The 27725-nt window shown below is 41.6% G+C and overlaps 1 protein-coding gene across 1 annotated transcript in view; it reads left to right on the top strand.

Moving 5' to 3' along the window:
* Positions 1-17083: 17083 nt before the first annotated feature.
* The window catches only part of LOC124798157 (serine/threonine-protein phosphatase 6 regulatory ankyrin repeat subunit C-like), a 281321-nt gene continuing 270679 nt past the window's right edge, over positions 17084-27725 (top strand). The window contains exon 1 of the mRNA XM_047261442.1: positions 17084-17133. The gene's annotated coding sequence lies outside the window, so the exon portion shown is untranslated. The remainder of the gene's footprint in view (positions 17134-27725) is intronic.

Below are 27725 nucleotides of genomic sequence, written 5' to 3'. Positions count from 1 at the left end.
CCATCGTGTTCCAACTATTTAGACGACATTGTTGTGTCCGGTCGGACGCCTGCTGAACATTTCCGTAATTTGGAGTGTTTGTTTAAAGTGTTGTCTCAGGCAGGCCTACGTTGCAACATCGATAAATGTTCATTTTTCCTTACGGAGATGGAGTATCTGGGACATGTTATTAATGCTCAAGGCATTCATCCCTCCCAGTCACATTTAGCAGCTATTCGTGATTTGCCCGCCCCTCGCAATCTGCATGAATTGCAAGCAGTTCTTGGCAAATTGACGTATTATATTAGGGTTATACCTAATGCATCACAGATTGCTGCACCGTTGCATCGTCTCCGCTGTAAGAATGTTCCGTTTGTGTGGTCAGCTGATTGCCAATCAGCCTTTCAGCAGCTTAAAGAGGCTTTATTGAATGATCGTTGTCTGGTCCATTACGACCCTAACAAACCTCTGGTGTTAGCTTGTGATGCCTCTTCTTTCGGCCTCGGTGCTGTGTTGTCTCACCGAGTCGGTAACACCGAACGTCCTATTGCGTTCGCATCTAAATTGCTAAACAAAGCTCAGTGTAATTATAGCCAATTGGATAAGGAAGCGTTGGCTATTGTGTTCGGTGTCACAAAATTCCATCACTACCTCTATGGTAGACCATTCTATTAAGTAACAGATCACAAGCCGCTGACGTCACTGTTTCATCCGTCTAAACCAGTTCCTCAGCGGACAGCTCAGAGACTACAACGTTGGGCTCTTTTGTTATCACAATACCAGTATGAGATACTGTATCGCCCTACAGCTCAGCATGCAAACGCTGACGCGCTTTCTCGATTGCCGATTGCTGCGGATGATGTCTTCGATTCCTCTGAAGACTCTTGCCATCAGATTGACGCCGATGAGCATCAATCCCTCCGGGATTTTCCGATTGATTATCGTCAGGTGGCACGTGAGACAGCTACGGATCCTCATCTGAGTTTACTATTACGTTTTGTTCAACGTGGTTGGCCGTCCAAGGCAAAGGACATATCGGATCCTGTGGTTCGTCGCTATTATCCGCAACGTCATCTGTTGTCTGTTTCGCACGGAGTTTTGCTGTTACGCACCGAGAATGACCAGCTTCGTGTAGTGGTTCCCCAAGTGCTCCAATCCAAGGTCCTCGACTTGTTGCATCAAGGTCATTGGGGAGTGGTCCGCACCAAGCAGCTTGCCCGCCGTCATTGTACATGGATCGGCATTGATAAGCAGATTACGCAGATGTCTACAGATTGTTCGCCGTGTGCCGAACACCAAGCTGCTCCGCCTCAACGCTATTTTGAGTGGGCACGCCCTGCCGGTCCCTGGCAGCGAGTACATATTGATTTCGCTGGTCCATATTGGCTTTCTCGTTGGCTCATCGTGATAGATGCATTTAGTAATTTTCCGTTTGTTGTGCCCCTGCAGTCTACAACGTCTGCACAAACTATACAGGCGTTGACTTCAATTTTTTGTACTGCGGGTCTTCCAGAAGTTTTAGTGTCTGACAATGGTCCACAATTTACCTCTGCTGAATTTCAAAGTTTTTGTTGTGCCAATGGCATTCGCCATGTTCTTACTCCGCCGTTCCACCCTCAATCGAATGGTGCAGCGGAACGTTTTGTACGCACATTCAAGGATCATATGGACCGCCTTCGTGCTACGCACTCTCGTCAGCAGGCCCTCATCACGTTCCTGTCGTCGTACCGGACCACGCCACGCGACGGCCCTTCGCCTGCGGAGCTTCTCCACGGCCGTCGTCATCGCACCCTACTACGGTTGTTGCACCCCCCGGATCGACCCGCCGCTTCTGAGCATCGCACGCGTTTTCAGCGCAACGACGCCGTTTTTTTTTTCAGAGTTTATCACGGTCGCCGTCGTTGGGAACGTGGTACCGTGATAAGTGTCCAGGGTCGCGGTTTTTATACTGTTCAAGGTGCTACTGGGGTGCACAGGAGGCATCAGAACCAGTTGCGCCGCGCTGGCCGCCCGGATTCTGCCGCTCGTTCTTTGTCCACAGATTTGGTCCGCGGCGGGTTCCAGCCGCGCCTTCCGACTTCGCTGCCGCCCCCAGGGCAGCAGCAGCAGCCGTCGCCGCTACCACGCCGACAGCCCGTCCCGTTGATGCCTCCCGCGCAGCTTCATCCGGGAGTGCCCCAGGTGGTCGCTCCGGCGCCTGTGGTCCCTCTTCAGTCGCCACCGCCTTCGGAGCTGATGGACGTCGACCCCTCAGCCGGGCCGCCTTCCCAAGCGGTGGCTGTGCAGCCTGTCCTGCAGCCGCTTTCCTTGGGCACCCCCAAGGAGTCTGACACCGCAGCGCCTTGTCCGTCGCCCACTCAGCAGCCGTCGACGCAGCGTCAGGAGACGCTGCCTCTTTTCGTGGGTCCCGACGCCCCGTCGCGTCCAGTAGCAGAAGCTGCGCCCGTGGTCACAGGCGTGCACCCTGACCTCGGTTTTCAGTCGGTGTTTCCCGAGGCCCCGCGCGGCCAATGCTGGGGTGCGGACCGGGGACTGCCACCGACACCAGTCTCCGCCCCGGTCTCTTCTGCTACGCCTGCGGCCCGACCCCTCCCCCGCCGTCGACGCTCGCCACGTCATTATTCAACGACGGTGCGGCGATTTGGGGGGAGGAGTGTTATATCCTAGCCAGTAATGCCAACCGAGCCCGCTGCCAAAAGGTTGGCAGCATCAAAGTCCGGACGCCGTCCGCATAAGCAGCGCCAGCGATACAGGAAATCGCCGCAAGTCTGCGCGCGCCACCGCTGGCTTCTGGCTTCTTAAGCGCTGGAGTCGCGAGCGCTAGGAGAGTTCTGTATTCGCCGCTCAGTTGTATACTCGCCACCGAATTGTGTACTTTCTAGTCAGTTGTGTGTTCATCGCAGCAGAGTTGTTGTCGTCAGCCGACGCTGACCTAGCCGCTCCGATTTGAACTAGACATATCTCTAGACACGGAGTTCACTATTGTTACTGTATCTTCATCAATAAAGATAAGTACCGACTTTTATTTAATCAGAGTGTTTGGGTTTTCATCTTTCTGTTCACTGTTCCAGCGGACCGGTCGGCCCGCTATTAAAAGTGTGGCGGTGACTTCGTAAGCCGTTTCTACCGCGAATTGTTTGTCGCTACGAACACCGCCACAAAAAATTCTTTACAGACGAATGGAAAAATTGGTAGAAGCCGACCTCGGGGAAGATCAGTTTGGATTCCGTAGAAATGTTGGAACACGTGAGGCAATACAGATCCTACGACTTACATTAGAAGACAGATTAAGGAAAGGCATACCTACGTTTCTAGCATTTGTAGACTTAGAGAAAGCTTTTGACAATGTTGACTGAAATACTCTCTTTCAAATTTGAAGGTGGCAGGGGTAAAATACAGGGAGCGAAAGGTTATTTACAATTTGTACAGAAACCACATGGCAGTTATAAGAGTCGAGAGACATGAAAGGGAAGCAGTGGTTGGGAAGGGAGTGAGACAGGATTGTAGCCTGTCCCCGATGTTATTCAATCTGTATATTGTGCAAGCAGTAAAGGAATCAAAGAAAAATTCGGAATAGGAATTAAAATCCATGGAGAAGAAATAAAAACTTTGAGGTTCGCCGATGATATTGTAATTCTGTCAGAGACAGCACAGGACCTGGAAGAGCAGTTGAACGGAAAGGACAGTGTCTTGAAAGGAGGATATAAGATGAACATTAACAAAAGCCAAACGAGCATAATGGAATGTAGTCGAATGAAATCGGGTGATGCTGAGGGAATTAGATTAGGAAATGAGACACTTAAAGTAGTAAAGGAGTTTTGCTATTTGGGGAGCAAAATAACTGATGATGGTAGAAGTAGAGAGGATATAAAATGTAGACTGGCAATGGCAAGGAAAGCGTTTCTGAAGAAGAGAAATTTGTTAACATCGAGTATAGATTTAAGTGTCAGGAAGTCGTTTCTGAAAGTATTTGTATGGAGTGTAGCCATGTATGGAAGTGAAACTTGGACGATACATAATTTAGACAAGAAGAGAATAGAAGTTTTCGAAATGTGGTGCTACAGAAGAATGCTGAAGATTAGATGGGCAGATCACATAACTAATGAGGAGGTACTGAATAGAATTAGGGAGAAGAGAAATTTGTGGCACAACTTGACTAGAAGAAGGGATCGGTTGGTAGGACATGATCTGAGGCATCAAGGGATCACCAGTTTAATATTGGAAGGCAGAGTGGAGGGTAAAAATCGTAGAGGGAGACCAAGAGACGAATACACTAAGCAGATTCAGAAGGACGTAGGTTGCAGTAGGTACTGGGAGATGAAGAAGTTTGCACAGGATAGAGTAGCATGGAGAACTGCATCAAACCAGTCTCTGGACTGAAGACCATAACAACAACAACAATGTGGAATATTTGTAATTCATTATTTGCGTGTTTTATATCACTTTACAGTGGAGGTTGGTTGGTTGTTTGGGGAAGAGACCAAACAGCGAGGTCATCGGTCTCATCGGATTAGGGAAGGAAGTTGGCCGAGCCCTTTCAAATGCCATCCCGGCATTTGCCTGGAGCGATTTAGGGAAATCACGGAAAACCTAAATCAGGATGGCCGGACGCGGGATTGAACCGTCGTCCTCCCGAATGCGAGTCCAGTGTGATAACCACTGCGCCACCTCGCTCGGTACAGTGGAGGAAATGCTTGTAATTGTTAACATGATTTGTTCCTATATAATATTAAATTTGTATCTATTAGCATGTATAAGTACTGTTCTCATGTATAATTATAATTTGTTCCACATCCATGTAATTCTTTTGCCTACTGGATCAACGGAAGACGAATAAATAAATAAAAATAAATATCATTATTCCTGAAAGTGAGAAGTTTTGGGTGTTCTGTGACCAGTAGGTATTTAGGAGTGCTTCTCTGAATTCCTCGTAGCTGCGACAGTTTGGTGAAATGCTACGCAGGCACTCTGCTATTGAACCTTCCAGGTGTCCATAGACAAATTCATATTTGTATACTAGTGGCCATGACTCGGATAATTCCCTATTATACTCAGTAATCCATGATTTGGGGTGTAATGAATTTTGATTTTCTTTGTACACTTGAAATACTGAACTCAGAGAAAATGTCTTACGTAGAAGTATTCATAATTTTACGCCACTGGACTTTCTCTAACTTCTGGCGCGCGTGCGCTCAAGATTTCATGCCCGACCGATCCCTGAATGCTGTTGTACCCTCGCCTCGTGTCATCAGAATCATGCAGTAATGTTTCTGTACGGCTGAGATGCGCGCAATTGTGGTCGGCTAGGTACTTGCTGCACTACGTGCCACTGAATGCAAGTTCTCCACTGAGCGCCGTACCCAAGCGGGCGCTCCTGCCATACATCGGCCTGTGCAGGGGATGTGGCTACGGGTTGAGTTGCAAAATTTTGTCTTTGACATTCTTGGTGGTCGATGAACTCACACCGATGTGCTGTTGCTTCTGGCTGAATGTCTACACGAGCGACGCTTCCTCACATTTGCCTCATCTCATCCGCCAACTCATTCTGCTAGGTCGTGAGACGTGTTTGCTCGTCTTTGATTTATTTCTTCCTCCGTCTTTCCAACTATTCTCTGTCCCTGTTTTTTAAGAGCAGAAATAACCTCCTTGACTGCGCTCACTTCGACCTTTGCCAGCGCTGCCTAATCTCACGCAATTTGGTCAGTTTTTCGCTTATCTCGTGCCACTAATCTGGCTGTCCTAGCGTCACGTTTGGACTCTACCGCTATTTCTCGCGTCTCGTCTGACGTTTCTTTGATGTCTTCGACCTGTGATTTTCACTCTGAACTACAATCCTGACCTCATTTACGTTTTCGACAAGCTCACCAGCCCTCCTTTGAATTTCTTTAACTTCTTTCATGACTGCCTCCGGTCTCTTTTCCTCCTTGTCTTGTCGCTTCTGAATTTCCCTAATTTCATTAGTAAAGATCTCCTGTCTTTGGTCTTCTTCCTGTCGTTGTCTCTTCTCTGCCTCTTGAATAAACTGGATGATCGATACTAATTGCGTACTTCCAGTAACGTACCCTGGATTAGATGCACGCGACTCAAATGCTCTATGACGCCTTGCCCGCAGTATCGGACTGCTACTTTCCCTGACTGCACCTCTTTCCATATTTACGGAACCTACGTGAACTGACACCTCGCCATCGTTTTCGCTTTCATTTCCTGAGTGAACTAAACTATCATTATCGGAGTATTTTGCATCTGACATTTGTGTCCCGTTTGCTGAGTGATTTAAATGAGCTTTTTCCGCCGTCCTATCTTGTTCTGCTTCAATGACTGGCTCGTATTCCATTTTGGACGACGTTAGTGCGCAACCTTTCTCATTCTACAAAAGGGCTTTGCTTCTCGCAGGCATTCAAATCGATTCCTAATTCCGCAAGTTTCCGATTGTAAAGCATCACGAGCCACAGCTCTTCTCTGAACGTCTTTTAAATAATGTACACATTTATGCCTAAGCCCATGAAACGAAATCTTATCTACAATATCGTACACATCCTCATAGTGAAATTTCTTCCTCAGAAGCTTGCACAACGCTGTTAGTAACGATGCAACATCAGACAACAAGTGACACTGACAACACCATGAGAAAAAAATAAAATAAAATGACAATAACAGTACATGCAGTAAAATAAAATGGTTACAGCATACTACAAATTGCTGAGATATAACGCATAGCATCAAACTCGAGTCTAAATGTTCCCATTGCACCATAGTCTCACTCTGAAAAAAGAAAGACAAACATGCGCCTGTTTCGCAAGATAACGCATGTAGTGTCCCTTTTGCAATGTTCACCCTTATCGAGGTGAAACATAAATAAAAATGACTGTATGTGATCGAAAATGAACTGCAAACATCGATTTATCCGCGAAAGGTAATAACACTAACTGTAAAAATATACAATATAGATCGATAGATGCAGAAAAGACATTATTTTTTTTGTGTATGAGATTATAATGTGTAAGTAATTAAAAGAAGTATTATCATCTCTGTAAGAGTATAAAACACAATGCAATGTTCATTCTTCTGTCTAGTCTGTTTTGTTCTGTTCGTTCTGGTGTAAGCTGGAATAAGGTACGCAAGCTATTGTGCTGCGCTAGCATTTGTTTCTGTCGTAACGTAATTGCAAATATTTAATGGAGTAAACTGTGTCCTAGTGAGAATATATTAGTATAAAGTGATCTCCGTGTGTTATTTCAAGAACCTACGCCACATTTATCTTATGAAAAGAATATTTAATGAAAATTATTTAGCATGTTTCCAGCTGCTGCGGAGCGAGTAACAGTGATCTCTGATTGTTAACAATTAGCCGCCATTACGCGGTACATTTAAAAATATTTTTTCACAGCACAATGTCTGATAGCCGGAGCGGAAGAAATTATGTAAAAATATTCAGTGAGATTAATTGAAGTAATCCAGTGAAATAATTTTATTAAAACTTGTCTATTTTCTGTGATAGTGAACTGGAGCTGAGTAATACTACGCTATTGCATTTACAGTAATTTGTAGGGAGCCTGGCGCTCGATAAAACCAGATATAATACGTAATTGGCAACCTACGAAATTCATTATTTTGCTTATTATATCTCATTTGTATTTTTTTGAAAGCTAAAAGTAAAAACTAACTCCACTAAAAATCAGTAACAGATCACGATAAATCAAAGGACAAACAAATTTACTAGGAGAGTGTTTCCTCAAAATAAATAGTTACATTATTTTTTTAAGAGATATAATACGCACTAAATACCTCACAATAGTACCATGTTCAAGAACCTGGCCACGTGATGCCAATTGCAAGCCGTCCTTTGCTTTAATCATAAATATATGTCTGAGTGCAGCTAAATGTTATTATCTTTACGTACCGAAAACTATTACCTTGGCAGTAACTTTCAAACCGTGTGCAACTCATATGACTCTTCTAAGTGAATTAGTGAATTTACTCATAGCAATTTTGTTGCCCTATACGTGTAATCACAATCAGAAGTCGAATTAATAATCAAATTAACTAATTTAATAAACTTGAACCTTCAATTGCTGGTGTACCTATTTACCACCACAATCAAATAAAAGCCGGCGGGGGTGACCGAGCGGTTCTTGGCGCTGCAGTCTGGAACCGCGCGACCGATACGGTCGCAGGTTCGAATGCTGCCTCGGGCATGGATGTGTGTGATGTCCTTTGGTTAGTTAGGTTTAATTAGTTCTAAGTTCTAGGCAACTGATGACCTCAGAAGCTAAGGCGCACAGAGCTCAGAGCCATTTGAACCAATCAAATAAAAATAGTGAATAGCAGAGGGAGTTGAATCAGAACAATGACATATTTGAGTTTACAAAAAAAAAAGGGGTGCAGGTTTTATTAAACGTTTAGCAACTACAACTTTCTGCGGAACCGGCTGATAAATCTTACACAAAAATGACAAACACAAATCAGTTAAGGAATGTCGTTTCATTGGCAAAGCATACATTGGGCTGGAAGCGATACAAATTCTCCCGTGAATTAGTCCCTTTTACAACGCAATCTCACTTTGTTTACGTGAATCCACTGTAGGTGATGTTCAGATGTGTGTGAAATCTTACGGGACTTAACTGCTAAGGTCATCAGTACCTAAACTTACACACTACTTAACCTAAATTATCCTACGGACAAACACACACACCCATGCCCGCGGGAGGACTCGAACCTCCGCCGGGACCAGCCGCACAGTCCACGACTGCAGCGCCCCAGGCCGCTCGGCTAATCCCGCGCGGCAATCCACTGTAGGGTCCACCTCTATTCATATAGAATCAACTACGATCATCTATACCATAAACTATGGTTCACCTGAGGACAGGGAGCTGTGAATAACATTTTTTTAACAACCCTACACCGGTGTAGCAGTAGTTTACCCTTTCACCTTGATTCAGGCAGGAGCAGAAAACAGCGCACTGTGGGTGAGGAGCGGTATACTGCGTCAGCTGTAATGTCCTAACATGTCCACGATAATAAGCAAACTAAGTGGTCTGGCGTTCTGATTATCAGAACGCGGGAAACTTCCCTGTCAGAGGCCTGAAATACTGGGAGATTTCAGTGTGAGGTGCACCCCTTCGCTGGTCTGGCCATACCAGTTTGATTCACAGATAATAATACGCTGATTGCTACAACTGTCAGACGTCAGAGAGCCAACTCAAGATGAATAAGTTCACCCTCATTGCACATGATATGGCTGAAATGATATCCAGCTCTACTGCTGGTACACTTGGAAACTGCCACAGACTCGTAGTCCAGCAGAAGATACAGACCATAAGACTCACCCACTAAGGGAAGACCTGAAGTTCTCCACCAGGGGATGACCAGAAGACGAACTCGTCTGAATCCTCACAACCGCTTTCCACCAATTCTCGGCATGGGAGCCGAATTAGCAAAAAGAAACTGCCATCAAATTCCAGAAATCAACAGAACTATACTCAGCTCATTGAATCTCACCTCTTGACTGTTCTGTTGCCCTGGTACTAATCCAGACACTGCATTGGCATTTCCACACTTAGGAGCAAGCCTCTACCTTGTGTATACTGAGGAGCCAATTAGCACCCCCAATCGCTGTTGTATGAAAAAAGAAGTTGTTAGACTAGGGAAGTGTTGTTCTCACGGTAAGCATGGCCACGTCTTGGCAGAAAAAAACTACCTAGTCGGGGCCACAGCCCTCGTTTATGGAGTGATCTTTACGCGCCGACCATTTCCAATTTCTGAAAGAAGGCTTTTAAGTTTCCCAGACAGTCATCCCCATGAAATATATGTTTCTGTCGCTCATTAAAAGAACTTGACGACTTCTGAGCGCCAATGGGAGAGGGGGAGCTTACAGTCCTGCCTCCACTATACATGTACACCAGCCAGTCACTCTGTTTGTATCGTCCCAGCTTCTAACATGAGAATGCATGGAGTTTTATGACCTTCCCATCATTTGCACAAAAGGTCAGTTTACAGCTGTCTCTCTTAAACGGCTTTCTCCACCCAGTTTCAACCACCTGGCCGTCTTCCACGATGGACTGGTGCCTATCCCAGGTAGAATGTTTTGTGAGCCCACGCCCCTCTGTCTGGCCTTAAGCAGAGGGAAAAGAGAGCTTCGGTCAGAAGTCCCTCTGATGGTAAGAATCATTGAACACAGTTTCCCAGAATCATTCATACGCCCAGATCACTGCGCTCAGCATTTATGGCACCCAATTCATCTCGCTCTGTGTTCTTGATCGCTTCTGCTACTGCCCCCTGGGTACAAGCTTTCCACAGGTTGCATATGCAGTTACAAGCTCATTCTGCCCACAGTTCCCTCATGCAGAACTGGGGAAAACCGAGATCATTACATAAAATGTGGATGTTAATCTGACTGACAGTGTTGTTAAAGTAGAGAGTAGCATGCCACCTTTCACTTCATTAGGTAGGCAATACACTTTATTCCACAAGAATCGCACTTCCAGGGTGTGTCTTACGCTTCACTATCATCCCAGCCTGAGCGTGCAACATGTGCTCAAGATCTGCACATGAAGAACTGATACCACAATTCTTCCTCTCCATGCTCTCCTTAAATAATGCAGTCTTTGTCATCTTCTTCCAACATTATTCCACTATTGGAGCTGTCATCCTCCATAGAAGGAATCTCTTGTGACGACACATCAGATTATGAGCTGTCCAGTTGATGCTTTTTAATTTTCTTTACTTTTTTAGTTGTATTCGATATTTTAGAGCACTTGCATTTCTTTGAAGCTAATGTCTCGGCTGTCCTTTTCAATCTCTCCTGCCTTTCCAGTTCTCAAAATGGCTCTGAGCACTATGGGACTCAACTGCTGAGGTCATTAGTCCCCTACAACTTAGAATTAGTTAAACCTGACTAACCTAAGGACATCACAAACATCCATGCCCGAGGCAGGATTCGAACCTGCGACCGTAGCGGTCTTGCGGTTCCAGACTGCAGCGCCTTTAACCGCACGGCCACTTCGGCCGGCTCTTTCCAGTTCTAGCAATTAATTTTCTTACTTCGTTTTCTTAAGAATTTTTTTTTTACATGACGTCCAGAAATGTGGTAAGAAGGCAGTTTCTTCCAGGGTTCTTGGTTATTTTCTTGCTAGCCATCACAAGTGGAGGAAGGGCTGATCAAGTAGGGTGCTGAAGAGAAAGTGTCGAGGAATTTGATGACTGTGGAAGAATAGTTGAGGAAATGGTAGGTTATGTAGGCAGAGTTGCTGACTTGATGAGGTCTAGAGGAAGGGCTGAGGAAATGAGGTACTGACTAATGGCAAAAGAGTCCTCATGATTGTTTTCAAAATCAGTAGTGTATGAGGCTTGAAATTCATCTATAAAAATATTGCTGTCTAGAGGCTCAATGCCAGTAGTTCTGAACGTGTTCACAACAATCTGGCTAGTGTTCACTGTAAGGTATGCTTTGCCAAATAATCGAGTTACCTCTCAGATTTTAACCATGACTCGTGGGAAAGACACTAAATAATCTTGGCACCCTTGACTACAGGTAGTCCTCAGCGGACAACAGAAAGACATAACAAGTGGATGCAACCTTTGACTCGTATCTGGTGGAAATCCTAGTAGTTATAGCCCACTATTTCTTTCAAAGTCAGTGGACTATATAGTGCCATGTGACTGTCCATTGTAAGTAGGACTGGATTTTATTTGCTTGGGTGACCATGACTGGTAAATTGTTCTAAGCTCTTCAGAAAATTTTGAGCAATAATCCACCCCTATTCATAAGCCCCCAGTGGCACACGAAGTGCTTCATTTACAAAAATCAGGGTTCATCCTTACCCTGGGAAAGACGAGAAAAGGTGGAATTTAAGTCTCAGTTGGACTTATGTCGCATAAAGCCATGACTGTTACTCCTCATTTAGTAGAACCAACTTTAATGAAAGAATGGGAACCAATGGGTGAAAACTCTTTAGGAGTTTACGTTGACATGGTGGAAAACTCTGTTTCATCTTTGTTGCAGATATTCTGAGCTCTGGAAAAATGTTTCAATCGAAGTTCTTGTAGAGGTTCAAAAAATTTCCTGCATTAACTCTATTTGAAGACAATGGGTCGAGCTACCAAAGTTGTCTCTGAATTTCTCCGAGATAGTTCGCAGATGTTCCGAAAGTACTTCATGAAGTCTTTTCCGGCGTCTACCTTATCTTTACAGAACTGATGGCTCAATCATAGTTTTTCTGTGTGTGAAAAATACAATTTCCTAAACTGTTTATTTGTTATCCTGATGCTCCATATCAGTTACATATCGTCTCGGCTCTTCCGTTTGGTGGTCAGTAAAAGTGTGTTTAAATCTGCCTAAATTCCGAGAATACTTCTAAAAGAAATAAAAGTTTTATCCATATATTTAGGATGCATTACTTTTTGACGCATTTATTCAAAAATGTTTTACTAAAATAGTTCACTTACGACTTCCTTGCTGGATCCACATCTCTGTTTCAAATATCTCTGCAATGTTGGCTCTGGTACATAATGTTGCAGCATTTACACTTGAGATTTTACACAGACGAGCCAAAACATTATGACCACCTGCCTAATAGCTTGTTTGTGCGTCTTTTGAACGAAACACATCACTGATTCTGTGTATCAGATATCGGACAGTTTGTTGGTAAGTTAGATGTCCACGCAGAGGTCATGTAATTTGCGTAAATAACGGGCGCCGATTTGCGTACATGGCGATGACACTCGTTGGGGACCCAGATAGGTTCTATAGGTCAGGCGAATTTGGTCGCCGAGACATCAACGTGAGTTCACTATAATGCTCTCAAACGGCTGTAGCATGGTCCTGACTCCAAGACAAGAACAATTATACTGCTGAAACACGATATCGCCATCGGGGAAGACATTAAGTATGAAGGGATGCAGGTAGTTCACAGCTGTCAGTGTGGCTCCAATTGCTACCACAGGTAGTGCAAGATCATGAGAGTGTCTCCCATAGCGTTATACTGCTCCCACCAGCCTGCGTCCGTGGCGCGCTGCACATTTCGAGTCGCCGTTCACCCAATGACGGTGTTTGTGGAGACGACCAGCGACCTAGTGCAGCGAAAATGTTTTTCACCCAAAGAGCCGACACATTTCCACTGATCGACGGTCGAATCCAACAGCTGCAGTCATTGTCTCTTTATCCCCTGCTCCCTTGTCACATTTTCTGTTATGAGTGGTGGATGGATGAGTGTGAGAATGCAGTCGAGACCAGGAGGAAAGCATGGATGAAATGGCAATCCTGTAAAAAGCAAGAAGACTGGTCGAAATTCCAGAATGCAAGAAAAATTGCTAGTAAAATTATCAGAAATGCCAAGAGAGGTTGATGGAACGAGAAACTTGAAGAAACAAACACAGCCTTCAAGAAACACAGATCGCGTATCTTTTTCAGATAAATGAAGAGCAGAATTAAAAGGCTTCGAGGCAGAAGAACAATTCGTAATAGGACAAGACGGCACAATAAAAATTAGCGAGAATGAGGTGTGCGAGGAAATGGCTAGGTATTTTAGGGACTTGCTCAACGCAGAAGCACCGACAGTAACGTGGACACACTTACGCTCTAGGGACGAAAGTCAGGACAGTCTAGACAATGTACCCACCAGGGCAGAAGTAGCAGAGGCAATTAAAAACAACAAGGCATCCGGCAATGATGGTATCTGTGCTGAAGAGATCAAGTGGGGTGGGCCTGAGATAGAAAGAAGTATGTACAATATAATAATGGATATCTGGAGAAATAAGAAGTAATCCATACACTCTAAATAAGCCGTTATAATACCACTACACAAGAAAGGGGACAAGAAAGTACTGGATAACCAGAGGGGCATCTCTCTCTTAAACATAGGGTACAAGGTTTTGTCGAGAATCTTGCTGAACAGAGTTGAAGAACAACTGGGGTCGACAATAGGAGAGTACCAGTCTGGCTTTAAAAAATGGAGGAATTGTACAGAAAAGACATTTGGAATAAAAAGGATAATAGAACACATAGGAAAGGAAAAAAGACAATAGTGACGTTTGTGGACTTTCAAAAGGCCTACGATTCAGTTGACAGAAGTACTCTCTCTGGTTGATGTGTTAGAAGATAGAGAACTGGATGCTACAACACACGCAATAATAAAGTAAACGTTAAGCAGTACGCTGTCAGACAGCTTCGAAATAAAAACAGGAGTCCGCCAAGGGGCGGGCTGTCACCAATTTCATTTAACCTGGTTTTGGACGAAGTACTGAGACAATGGAGACAACTGAATAGCAACATGAAGATCAAAGGTGTGCAAGTAGGGTACAAGGTCAAACATAATGCAACAGTGGACTGCCTGGCATTCACAGACGATATGGCGCTCTTAAATGAGACAGAAGAAGAGGCAAAGAGAGCACCAAAAACTCTAGCCGAAACAGCAGGAAAGGTCGGACTGAAGACTGGATATAAGGAGACCAAGACATTGAACACTGAGTTTGACTGGAAGATAGATGACCAAGTGGTTGAGAAAGTCAACGGTATTCGCTATTTGGGGGGAAAAGATAACTGGTGGCATACAGAGCAACAGTAGCACAGTAGACAGGGCACAGCTTTTGCAGAAACTTCGGTATGCGGTGAAAACAACATATGGCAAGAAAAATGTCATGGAATGCCAAATTCAGACATTACACAGCAACTGTAACAAATGCTGCTTTGTATGCATCAGAAACGATCACACTCGGCAAGAGAGCTTGTATAGAGCTGGAGAAAGAGGAGCGGAAAATTCTGAGAGACATATGGAGCACCAAAAAACATGGGAATATCTGCATACACAGAACACGACAGGAACAGTTTGAAAATATTAAACACATATCGAGCGAGATATGGAGGAGGAGGTTACGATTTGTTGGGCACATCATGAGGATGGACGAGGAGAGATTGCCTAAGAAGATATGGAATGCAACATGTCATACGGAAAACAACTGAGTGAAGGAAGTCAGAGATGACTGGAAGGCTGTAGGAATAAAAGAAAGGAATCTGCAGGCAATAGTACAGGTCATGGAGAAGTATAAAGGGTTGGTGGTTGGTCACAGGTGGCCGGACACCAAAATCAAAGTTGTCATAACAGAAGAAGAAAGAAACAGAAGAAGCGAAAGAATGAAGAGGTACTGGGAAGAAAAAAGACGTGCAAAACAAGCCACACGTGATCCTGAAGGGTCCTAACGAAGCAAAAGAAGAAGAAGAAACCTAAAACGCCGCGCGGGATTAGTCATGGACCGTGCGGCTGATCCCGGCAGAGGTTCGAGTCCTCCCTCGGGCATGGGTAAAAATGGAAATGCCGTGTGGCTAGGGCCTCCCGTCGGGTAGACCGTTCGCCGGGTGCAAGTCTTTCGATTTGACGCCACTTCGGCGACTTGCGCGTCGATGGGGATGAAATGATGATGATTAGGACAACACAACACCCAGTCCCTCAGCGGAGAAAATCTCCGACCCAGCCGGGAATCGAACCCGGGCCCTTTGGATTGACAGTCTGTCGCGCTGACCACTCAGCTACCGGGGGCGGACTCGGGCATGGGTGTGTGTGTTCGTCCTTTGGATAATTTAGGTTAAGTAGTGTGTAAGCTTAGGGACTGATGACCTTAGCAGTTAAGTCCCATAAGATTTCACACACATTTGAACACTTTTGAAACCAAAAACATTAATAGAGGAACAGCCATACATTAGGATTTAAAATAAAAAGATAATAACTGCAACTAAAATTCAGTTTGAAAACCAATTCTTAAATAACAGCAAAAGCTATTAAGAAAAAATGGCAAGTAGAAAGTAATTCGGATAAGATGACGAACTAGCAAGCTTCTTGTCACCCCAGGTGTCAACCTACTTAGCTATGCCACTGCTGTAAAGGTACTACAAAGTTGAAGTACGCGGGCAACTACGTTTCTTGTGGGCAAAAAATTTAAATTGAACATCTATTCAGCGTGAAATCTGGCGATATATGGACCAAAATGCAATGTCGCGTCCATCCACTGTGAAATGGTGACAACTATTTGACTGAGGCCGCACAGACATGTGTGACGCTGCTTGCGAAGCTCAGATTTTGCACTATGAAATTTCTTTCTTTACGGCAAGCTGCAAGGAAATCTGTGGAGAAAGACATTTTTTAACGATGAGAATATTCACACAGCAGTTCTCGAATGGCAGATTTCTTTCGTTGAGTTATTGAACGATTGGTAGAACGTTCCGGGCGTTGCGTACAGATACTGTATTTAGTGACTACGTTGAAAGATAGTGTCATGAATCTGCTTCACTATGGCGTGTAGAGCAGCATTCGTTAAAAATAACTTGGAGTGCCATAATAATATGCAACTACATAAAGGAGGCCGCGTGAGAGAGAGAGAGAGAGAGAGAGAGAGAGAGAGAGAGAGAGAAAGATCACTGTTAACATATTTTTTCCTCTGTAATCTTCTTTGTCGGACTACATTCAGTAGGCCTAACCTTGAAATGTAGCATAAGTATCGAACAAATATTTGTCACAAATTTCTGATGCAAGAATGAATAGCCAATAGATTTCATTATCTTCAGAAAACTCGTTCTTCCGTTGCATAAAGTTTTTCGGCTGCAGCTCGAACCCACGTGGCCGAGAGAGGATGCAGGCGACTTGCATTTGGGAGTAGCGAGGCTCATTTCCTCCTCTAAGACAATGTGATATAGTTTTTGCTAAATCGCGTCAGACGAATGGTGGAATGGTTGCTCGTTCAACAATAGCTTCAACAGTGCGTCACCTGGTTCCTTCTCTTCTTCGCTTCTAATATTAGTAAAGAGTATGCAGTCTTATATGCTTGAGTACCTACTTCCCATTCCGGCAATAATCACAGGAATTGTGGCAACTAAGTTAATTTTTATACAATGGATCTTTCTGCTTCATAGTATTTCCGGAAGTGTTGCGCGTGATAAAAGTTTTCGCGATCAGCGGGTATTCTTATCCAGTGCTTTCGGCGATGTATCTAAAGATAAGACAAGTCTGTATCGACGTACCGCGTGGATTACAGCAACGCTTGCAACACAAATTACACCATGTGAAGTCACGGAAGAACACCTATATAAAAACGATTCTCACGTTGTGAAGGTCAGTTTACGTCCTGCCTCGCACACCGCTGGCGCTACAGGACAGACAACGACATCTGGTGAGTACTGCGGCAGGTTTGCAATGATTACTAGCTCTACGACAGATTTATTGGCATATCGGGGTCATAACGTTCACTTTGCTAGCTGCTGTACTTGGGAGCATATTGTAGTGTATCAAATTGTCGAAACCAGGACGAAAGTTTTACTTTTTAAGGCAAACCAGAAAATTTCGTAATGTTATGAAACTACGGTATATTAATTCATATGTATGTAACACATATATTTGTGGAATGATGCGTCTTGGGTCTTCAACATGGAACATAAAATATACTCTGCAGTCTTCAGTGACGAACACAGCTGTTCTTTTCTTTTAAAAAATCCGCGCATCACAAACAAATGAGTGGCCAGAATGTTCACAGTTCCAGAATTAATTCCATGTAATAAGTAAAATGACGCAATAATAAAAAGGTCTGAACTTTTCAGGAGGATCAAGCCAGTTTGCTTTTCCAGGCCTTTGTACAGCAAAGCCATCAGAGAGAGAATAAGCTCCATAAACAAATTGATTCTTTCTTTTTAAAGAGCCATTCTGACATTCGCATTTAGAGCGAGGTAAACCACAGAGAACCTAAGGCGTATTCATTACTTAAGAACCGTTGCCGGTAACGTACCGGTTATTTTTCTCATACCTTCGAGATCGACACACAGCGAGAGTAATAGCGGAATTGGGGAAATGAATAAGGTCGAATAACTGCCGTCACACTTTCAGGGATTATAGAGATCTTAACGCTTCTGTTCGCCACAGCTTCGACGGAGCGTTGAGTTTCTATAAAAAGAAAAGAGCTATTTTTACTGTTATCCATTATTATTCCGTGTAGTGAACGACGAATTCCAGCCTCCTCTGAAATTATTAGTGTTCATGTCCACTAAGAAAATCTTGTACTCCACCAGTAACTACCTAAAATCTTCTGAATTATTAGGTAGCTTCGTTCCTTTCAATATTCTCCTTATCAAAAATTCGTCTCTGTTGCAGGGATATTCATCATAACTACGTACCGGTAACACTATATTGTGTTCAAAGTCACTTTAGGTGACAGCAAATAGTGGGATGCAGTTCTCATCGAAGGTACTGCACGCATTCAACCAATACTACAAACAGTGGCGAATGTCGAGGGGGTGGGGAGTAGCTGTGGGATTGTAGCTGTCCCCCCCCCCCCCCCCCTCTCGCAGAATTACACCTGTTTTTTCTCTCTCTGTCTCAAACAAATTAACGCACATGCCATTGCGTACTTCAGAGAATTTGAAGCCCCAATGATACATACTTTCTTAGCCCAAGCCCCCCCCCCCCCCCTCCCCTCAAGATTCGACTCTAACCACGAGACCTGTAACTGTAGCTGCCAACACTCCTCTGCGACTAAACTGTCATCTGACACTTGTTCTTGCAGGGAGTTGTTGTGTAAGATCCATTCAGAGAAATGTTCATCCCTAGTTTGACAAAAGGAAGTTAACAAGTTAATAAAAAGAATTATTGCCTGCTTAGTTTGGTTTATTTTTGTTTGCACATAGATTGCAGTTTACTTTCATATTAGACATGCTCAATTACAATTGTTATACAGAATAAACAAAACTGCTTACAAATTTACCTTTTCCAAGACAAAACAACTTTTAAAAAAGTACTAATAGTGATAACAGATAATCAGCAGTTACCAGATATTGTAGATGTAGCAAAAACACATGTGAAACAAATTTTCTTGGTAACAAAATAGTGACAAACACTAATAGTCTACATTAATTTACCCCTGAGATTGCTGGCTGAAGGAAAATAGATGAAGTTATGCATGTATACAGTTCTGCTGAAAAAATACTAAGACATTTATACTTAATTGGAAAAACTATTTTTAAATCATATTTGCACTAATACGTAGCATAAGAAACACAGTTCCCCACTTGGTCTCTACACTATCTTCTGTATTTTCAGCATGCACTTGGTCTTTCATTTTTCTCTCCTCAGGAAGTTAGTTTTCACCTGAAGAAGAAGTGTTATACACTATTTCCAGCTTTAATTTTATGTTTATTCTGTGAATTACTTGCAAGTATTACTTCACCTTATAGCAACCCCTAGAGATAAGATGCTCCTTCAAAGTACTCATTGCCTTTATGCTCTTTATGCTATGTGACAGTCTGTCATAAAATAAGCTTCTTGCATTTGTAGGGTCCCTATCTTATCATTTTCAAACTTTTGCTGCAGATATGGAATTTTATCTAGTTCTTGTGTTGTGGTTATGAAAACTGCAGGATCCCTACGGTGGTAGTTTCACTGTGCCACTGATGACATTCTTTTGAAGTTTTAAAATTCTCTGAATATGTACATCTGCTCATCTGCTGCTTCTCCCCACAGCGCAATGTGTGTGGGAAATAAGACCATAGGACTTTTTAACTGAGATTTGTGTATCCACCATTTACAATATTTTCTTCATTAATATTTGTACTTATTTTAGAACATATTTCATCGATGTGGTTTCCACTGCCAGAGATTTGTCCACATTGCTCCTAGAAACTTATTAGAGTAACTTCTTCTAGATCTTCATACCAAATGTCCAGAATAAAATCCTCTAAGCAGACAGTTCCATTTGTTACAAATTTTGTAGATTTTGTTTTCTTCCTGTTGATCAACAGATTATTTTCTCAATGATATGTTTGTATTATTTACATATTCTCACTGGCTCTCTTCTCCAAATTCTTTACTAAGTCACTACATACTAGTAAGGTTGTGCCATTGATATACATAAATGCTTTTTGGTTTACCACTGTTGGCAAGCCATTTTCATAGAAGACATAGAGCAGAAGTCCTAGTGCTGAACCATGAGCTACTCTATGTTTTACCTACAGAAAATCAGAGCAGCCTTTTTTCTCAGTGTTTCCAGCTTAATGTTTTATTTCAACACACAACTATCTGTTTTCAACAAAGGATTTTGTATAGTATCCTTGGCTTATTCTCTTATGCCATAGAAGTGCTGTTTCTCTAGAAAAATTCTCTGACATACCCAATCAAAAGCTTAGGAAAGGTCTAAGTATGCACCATAAACTTTTTTCCTCTGATCATCCAGGGCCTTAATAACGACTGTCATGAACATTGCTGCTGCAATCTTCGTGGGCCTCCCCTTTCTGAACCCATGTTGTGCATTATTTAAGATATTTTGTCTCTTTATGAAGCTTATCTTTCACTAATTAATCACTGTTTATAGTACATATTAGACAGAACAATTGTGATAGTTACTGGCCTATGATTTCCTGGCTCTCATCTCTCCTCTCCTTTAAATACTGACACTACCTTGCTCCTTGTTAAATATTTTAGGAACACTTCTTTCATTTGCCAAATTTATCTAGAATGTCAAAGGCTCTGCAGGATATATAGCACATTGTTTAACCATTGCTGTTGATATGTCATCCAAATCCTCTCTATTTTTATTTCCAGTGCTTCAATTATTTTGATACATACAGTTCATCTGTAAGGGAAGCCACCGACTTGGGGTTTTCTGTGCTCATTGGTATTCTGTGCTCATTGGTACTGCTATGTTTTGTTTTAGAAGTTGCTCCCTTGTGACTATGATGCTGTCTGAAGCTACACTCTAAGAGAAAAAAAAAAAGATGATGCACCACAAAGAAATCATTCAAATGGTACACAATTGATAGATGTGATTTACATGTACAGACAGTCAAATGATTCCAATTTCAGAAAAAAATAGACGTTTTATCCAAGAGAAGGAGCTTCACAAACTGAGCAAATCACTAATATGTTGGTGCACCTCTGGCCCTAGTGCAAGCAGTTATTCAGTCTCTGGCCCAAATTCAAGCAGTTATTCAGCTTTGCACTGATTGACAGAGTTGTTGAATGTCCTCATGAGGGATATTGTGGCAAATTCTGTCCAATTGATGTGTTAGATAATCAAAATTCTGAGCTGGTTGGAGAGTCCTGCCCACAGTGATCCAAACATTCTAGCCAAGTAATAGAAACACTCACTGTGTGCAGGCGGGAATTATCTTGCTGAAATGTAACTCCAGGACGGCTTGCCATCATGGGCAACAAAAAGAGGCATAGAATATTGTCAACATACCACTGTGATGTAAGGGTGCTGCAGATGATGACTAAAGGGGGCCTGGTATGAAAAAAAAAAAAAAAAAAAAAAAATGGCACCCCAGGTCATCACTTCTGGTTGTCAGGCCATATGGCAGACAACAATCAGGTTGGTATCCCACCAGTGTCCACAGTGTCTCCAGACATGTCTTCAGCCTGTAATCTCATTGACTGAAGTAGTCCTGCTTCGAATTGAGCCCCAATGACAGGGAAGGCATGTGTGGCGAACAGCAGTGGGACACCATACGGTCCAACAACCATGAGTAATGGCCTGGCGTGCCATTTGTTTCATAGCAGAACCTCTTTAGTTGTCATCTGCGGCACCCTTTCAGAACAGTGGCACATCGATGGCACTCTGAGCCATCCTGAGCATACATTTCAGCAAGATAATGCCCTCCTGTAGAAAGCAATAGTTTCCATTGCTTGGCTTCATGTTTGCCAAACCTTACTGTGGCCAACAAGGTTCCTAGATCTCTCCCAAATTGAGAACATTTGGAGCATTATGGGGAGTACATCTCATCTACCAATTTTCATCCCATTTGGATAATTCCTTTGTAGTGTGTATGTATGATTTTTTTGTCGTAGAGTGTATCACACTCCTGTTATAGAGCTGTCACTTCTTGTCCATTGCATGTTAACATCATATTTATATCTTTTAAGACATATGGCTCTTTTCTGTTCTCATTTACATAATTCCAGACTGTTTTAGAGTTGTTAGAAGTTTGTATTTTTAGTTTTTGGTGGCTAGCCTTTGCCTCTCTTATCATCCAGGTGCATGCTTTCTTCTAGCACCTGTACGCCTCATGACTTGCATGTCCTTTACCTTTCTGGCGAATGTCGTAAAGCACAATCAGTTCGTCTCTTGCTTTTTCATTTTAATAGTCATAAATTTCTTGTTTGTTTTATCACCAGTAGTTCTGTGTACTTCAGGACTAGTTACATTTATGAGGCATCTTAATATGTCACAGAAAGTTTCCCAGCTGTGTCACAGAAAGTTTCCCAGCTCTTTTTTACACTGTCCTCTATAAAAGCATCATCTCATTTTTATGGTTTTAGCAAAATTTTCAGCCTTTTCTAATGTAAATGAAAATTCTGCTTGAAAATTCACAAGAAAATGTGTGAGAAAGAAGAGGAAGCTGGAAAGCAATTGAAAACAATGTATGGATAAGGGGAACATCATGATAGATTCATTTGCTGAGTTTCCAGTACATCATCATGTTTATGACTACTATTGCAAAGAGGATCATTCAGTATTCAACAAATAACCAGTTAGAATTAAGGAAGCAGATCTGTTTCTAGGTAGCTGCACATTGATATTTTCAGCTGTGCATAACCTGGATTTTCACTACGATTCTGTGGTTGTAAGCTGTTGTTGGAAAGAGAAACTGTAGCTGAATGGGTATGCCAATTTGTGAGGCAGATGTGAATGTTGATGAAGAAGTGTGACTATGAAATGTGGAACAGTTCTAACCATATTCTAAAGAAGAAACGGACAGATGATGCAACTAGAGGAACATGACAATATTTTCTGTCAAGGGAAGCAGACTTATCTTTTGCAGTCAGAAACCTCACAAATTTTCTGTAAAAGTGTCACACACAAGAGTCATACAGAGGTGATGAATGTGAGCAACCTGTGTAGATGGCAGCTAAATGAACCAAGCCCACTGTTCCCATGTAAACCATGTTGGCAATAAGCATATGTTCATTTATGATGGTTGGTCATGGGTTGAAGACAGGAAAAAGAGGGGTAGGTTAAACTATGTACCTCTCCTGGTTAATTCTTAAATCATCTTTCTTGTTTGTTTTTACAATCAGTTTTTCACCATCCTCTGTGCCTGCATTCTTGCTGGGGGCCCATCTTGTTGGCTCTTGGAAAGATGCTGCTGTTCCTGCTTTTTAAATAAAAAAAGATAGGAGATTATCATGAACAATCATGATATGTTTATTAAGAGGTTCTTATACACATTAATACCAAATATATGAGCACCGTCAATGATTATTGATGGTGCTCCTAACCATTCTGATGACAGGCCACCTCCCATGGTAAAGTGCTAGGGGAGGTGACTGATTTGCTTCAGATTCACAAGGTTGAACTATGTGACAATCTTAGAAAGGTGAAGCTTTTTGAATTAATACCTCTCCATAAACCATGGTTATGCAGATAGATTCTATTAACTGGCAAAAACATATGTGCATTTGAAAGCTCCTCAGTTGAATTAAGAGAACAAAATATTGTCATTATATCAATGTACAGAATTCCAGGTGTAGCAGTAACAAATTTATTTTTACCACAGTTAATGGGTCTTTTACAGAAAGTCAGTAGTGACAAAAAGAAAAGGGTTTTAATAGCCGTTGATTTCAATATAAATTTATCAAGTGAAACCAGTGACTCAATACAGTTTATGGACCTAATCCAAAAGTTTGGGTCCAGGTGAACTTCACAGAATTCACAAGAAAAAATGACAGTACAGAAACCTGTATTGATAATATTCTAACAAATTATAAATTCAATGACGCAAGGAAGCTATGTGTAATTTAGGATTTTTGGACCATTCTGCTTTGTTTACTGAAATTACTAATACAAATGAACAAAGTACTCGAAAAACTTGCAACAAAAGACATTTTGCTGTTAAAAATGTAAAATTGTTCTTCTCTAAATTAGAAGAGATGGAGTGACAAGCCCAAGATGAGATTCCAATCTCCGTACATTTCAACAAATTTTTTGAAAATTTTTTCCATGTATTTAATGAAATATTTCCACTTAGAGTGTGTCAGACGAAAGTGTTTACTAAGCTAAATTGGCTCACTGCTGGAATAAAAATATCCAGTAAAAAAAAAAAAAAAACTGCGGAAGGAACTGAAATACAACAAATACCCTGTTTTCATTAACTATGTTAAACAGTGTAAAAGCATAGTGAAATCAGCAACAGAAATTGTTAACAATAAAAACATCTCTGCTCATGGAAACAAATCAAACGCAGCATGGTCCATCGTAAAATCAGAACTGGGCATTAGAACTGGGTGGGGAGTAAAACTGTAACAAACCTTGATTAGATGGCAGAGTCATTCAAAATTTTTTTATATATGCATCTAAATCAGATGTAAATGTACAAGCTTACACAGAAAATGTACATTTAAGACACAAGGCAGAAGAATACTTTAACAAATTTCAGAAAATTTCGATTAAAGAAAACCATATTACAGCTAAAGAACAAACATTCCCAATCTCTATTCTCCTGATTTTTTCAAAAATATTTGAAAAAGTGGTGGTAACACAAATTAAAAAAGTTATTGAGAAATCAAACATAATTTCAGATAATCAATATGGCTTTCAAAAAGACAAGAGTACAATATAGGCCATTAATGAGTTTGTGAAAAAAATCAGCTCCACCTTAAACAAGTTGAGAAAAGTTGCAGGGCTATTCTGTGACTGCAAAAAAGCATTTGATTGTGTAAACCATCACTTGCTCCTGTATAAAATGGAAAGACACAGAATTGGGGGTTGTGTTTTAAAGTGGTTTAGGTCATACCTCATGAACAGAAAACAAAGGGTTGTTATATTGTCGAGTAAAGTAAATTCCTTCCCTGAATTGATGATTGTGTCACAAGGCATTCCACAAGGCTCAATTGTGGGCCCAATTTTGTTTTTACTTTGTGTAAATGATGTACCCCTGAACATAAATTCACACTGTTTCCTTCAGCTGTCACAAAACTATTAGACAGTTTGGAAAACTGGTTCCAACTAAATGGGCTAAAACTGAATATTGGGAAAACACATTTGCTGCAGTTTAAAACTAAAAACTCGAAGGTAAAAGAATTCCATATTAGTCGTAGAAACCAAGAACTGAAAGAAGCAGACTGTGTTAAATTTTTAACCCCACATTAGGACCAAAATCTGTACTGGTCTTCACACGTAAAGTATTTAGCAAGTAAATTTAACAGTCTGACATCTGCAATGAAGATTCTGTCATATTCAACTAGCATGGAGATAAGAAAAATAGTTTACCACAGCTACTTTGATTCAGTTATAAAGTAAGGCATTATTTTTTGGGGAGGAACAAGCAAAATGACTAGAATCTTAAAATTACAAAAATCAATTGTTAGAAATATTCCTAATAAAAAACCATAAGTATCCTTTCTCCCACTGTTAAGAAATTAAAAAATATTGAGTGCTCCATGTTTGTACATTTATAAATTGATTATTTTTGTATACAGTAACTCCAAGTTATTCATAGACAATAACTTTCAAACATCAATACAGTACTAGGAACAATGAGAATTTCATGCTTCCCACTCATAGATTAAAGCTGTTTGTACTGACCATAGAATACATGGGCATGAAAATTTACAACATACTTAAAAAGAAACAAATCCTCAGTATGGAGATGGGCAACTAAAGCAAAAACTACAACAATTGTTAGTACAGAAATGATATTATTCCCAAGAAGAATTTCTTAATGATAATATGACGATCTGAACATGAAGGCAAGTGGCTGTAATGTTTTGTTTATTAAACTTAGAAGTTTTATGTCTAATAAATGACTGTAATAATTATTCTCTCTTTTTACAGTAATACTGTTATTAGGCTACACACAATCTCTGTAAATTATAAATTAATTATTATTGTTTCTGTAATACGCATAAATTGTAATTGCAGTATTGACAAGCCCCCTGTAGAACTCTTGTGATTTAACTCTGTATGTTATGGGAGAATAAAAATTCTCATTCTGAGCCATTAGTCTGCCACCTTATCACTGCCACTTAAACCCAACTGAAATGATATGGACCTAAATCTAAGGTTACATTGCTAAGGGTAATACTAATAGAAAGGTAGTCTATCTACAGTCATATGACTCATCAATGAACCTGATGGGAAGTCATCTCTGCAGTTTGGAAGAAAGCCACGAGTAATAAGCAATGCATCATGGAAAAATAATGGCAGCATTAATCTATTTTAAGAATAAGTATGTAGGCTTCCATGGCCAGTGTAATTTTGAATAAAATAATTTTAGGTATTATGCCACATCTTTGTAAAACACTAAAGCAACTGAATTGCTGACATTTTGACTGACTTTGCAGCGGTCCTCTTCAACACAATTGACTGCTGGAGATTGGTGAATGTCTGCACCTGTATAGTCTATTTCAGTTATTTGATGGTTGCTAGCATCACATATTTGGGATTCATTGGACAATTTGAAGAAGGGATGGCCATGTTACATGCTTCTCTGGATGTGGAGATTTAAAAAACATCTAGGAACAAAGTAGGACACCATAGCTACAGGAAAATGATGCACACTGAAAGGTACCAGCATGCTGATCTGCACCACCATTCTGCACAGAAGATTGCTGCTTATGTGCACTGACAGCCCATGATTACCTGATTAGTGATGCTAACAAAATAGAACATGAACTCAGCAAGCTCAAGACAACATTCCTTGCAAACAGATATAGAAACAGAAACATAAAATGAGCTACAAGGTACAGCAAAGACAAAATAGACAAAGGTACGGAAGAAACTCTTCCTGTTGTGTGCTTACCTTATGTGAGAGGTGTGAGTGACCGCATAGGCAAGGTTGTGCCTCGTGGAGGAATCAGACTTGTATTTCAGAGTGGCTGCAAGATCTGGGATCTGTTGAGGCCCACAGATGATCCAACAGGTGCTCTGCATGTATCTACAAACTTCAGTGTGAATGTGGCGAAGTCTATGTTGGTGAAACTGGGACACCCATTAGCACTTGCATTTGAGAGCATGAGCATTATGTATGACTGGGGCAGAACAACAAGTTGACTATAGCAGAACACAACCAGGGATATGGCCATTCTATCGATTTTCAAGCTCGTGTGCTTGCTCATAACAGAAAATAAAAGAGGCTACTGAAACAATTAAATGCTCAAACAACATGAACAGGGAGGATGGTTACAAGTTACCTGCAGTCTGGCTTTCAGTGACTGCAGCCTGGCAGACTGAGTGAGTTCACCAACCAGTAGTACCACTTGGCCTGGGTTTAAGAGCATAAAAAGTGGCCATGAGAGATCTGCCGCGTGTCTTTAATGCTTTGCAGCAGGAAAACAATACCCCCTGCATACAAGCTGCCAGTTTGTTATTGCCAACCAGTCACCTATGAGAGTTGCCTACCAATCACCTACTAGAGTAGCACACACAGTATCCTGCTCATTTGCAGCTGCCTACCAGTTGTCTACTAGAGTGGTCTTCCAATCACCTACCAGAGTAACACAGGCAGTAGACTACTGTGCTGTTATGCCCCTCCACGACACCTCTCTTCAGATTGTCAAATGACATCCTGGATATTTGATGTCAGTAGCCATCAGATAACCAAAATAGACAGTCTGTAGGAGAAGACATTCACCAGTATCCAGCAGTTAACTGACCTCTAATACCCTAAATTATTTTTATTCAATCTTTTAGGAACATTTAGTAGAGAAAATGATCACATAATTAAACAACTTTTCATTGTGACTTAAAACATCTATTATAGGGATGAGAATAATGTCAATAGA

This window comes from Schistocerca piceifrons, chromosome 1, assembly GCF_021461385.2.
Source record: "Schistocerca piceifrons isolate TAMUIC-IGC-003096 chromosome 1, iqSchPice1.1, whole genome shotgun sequence".
Classification (NCBI taxonomy): Eukaryota; Metazoa; Arthropoda; class Insecta; order Orthoptera; family Acrididae; genus Schistocerca; species Schistocerca piceifrons.
This window is presented reverse-complemented; position numbering and strand designations above follow the sequence as displayed.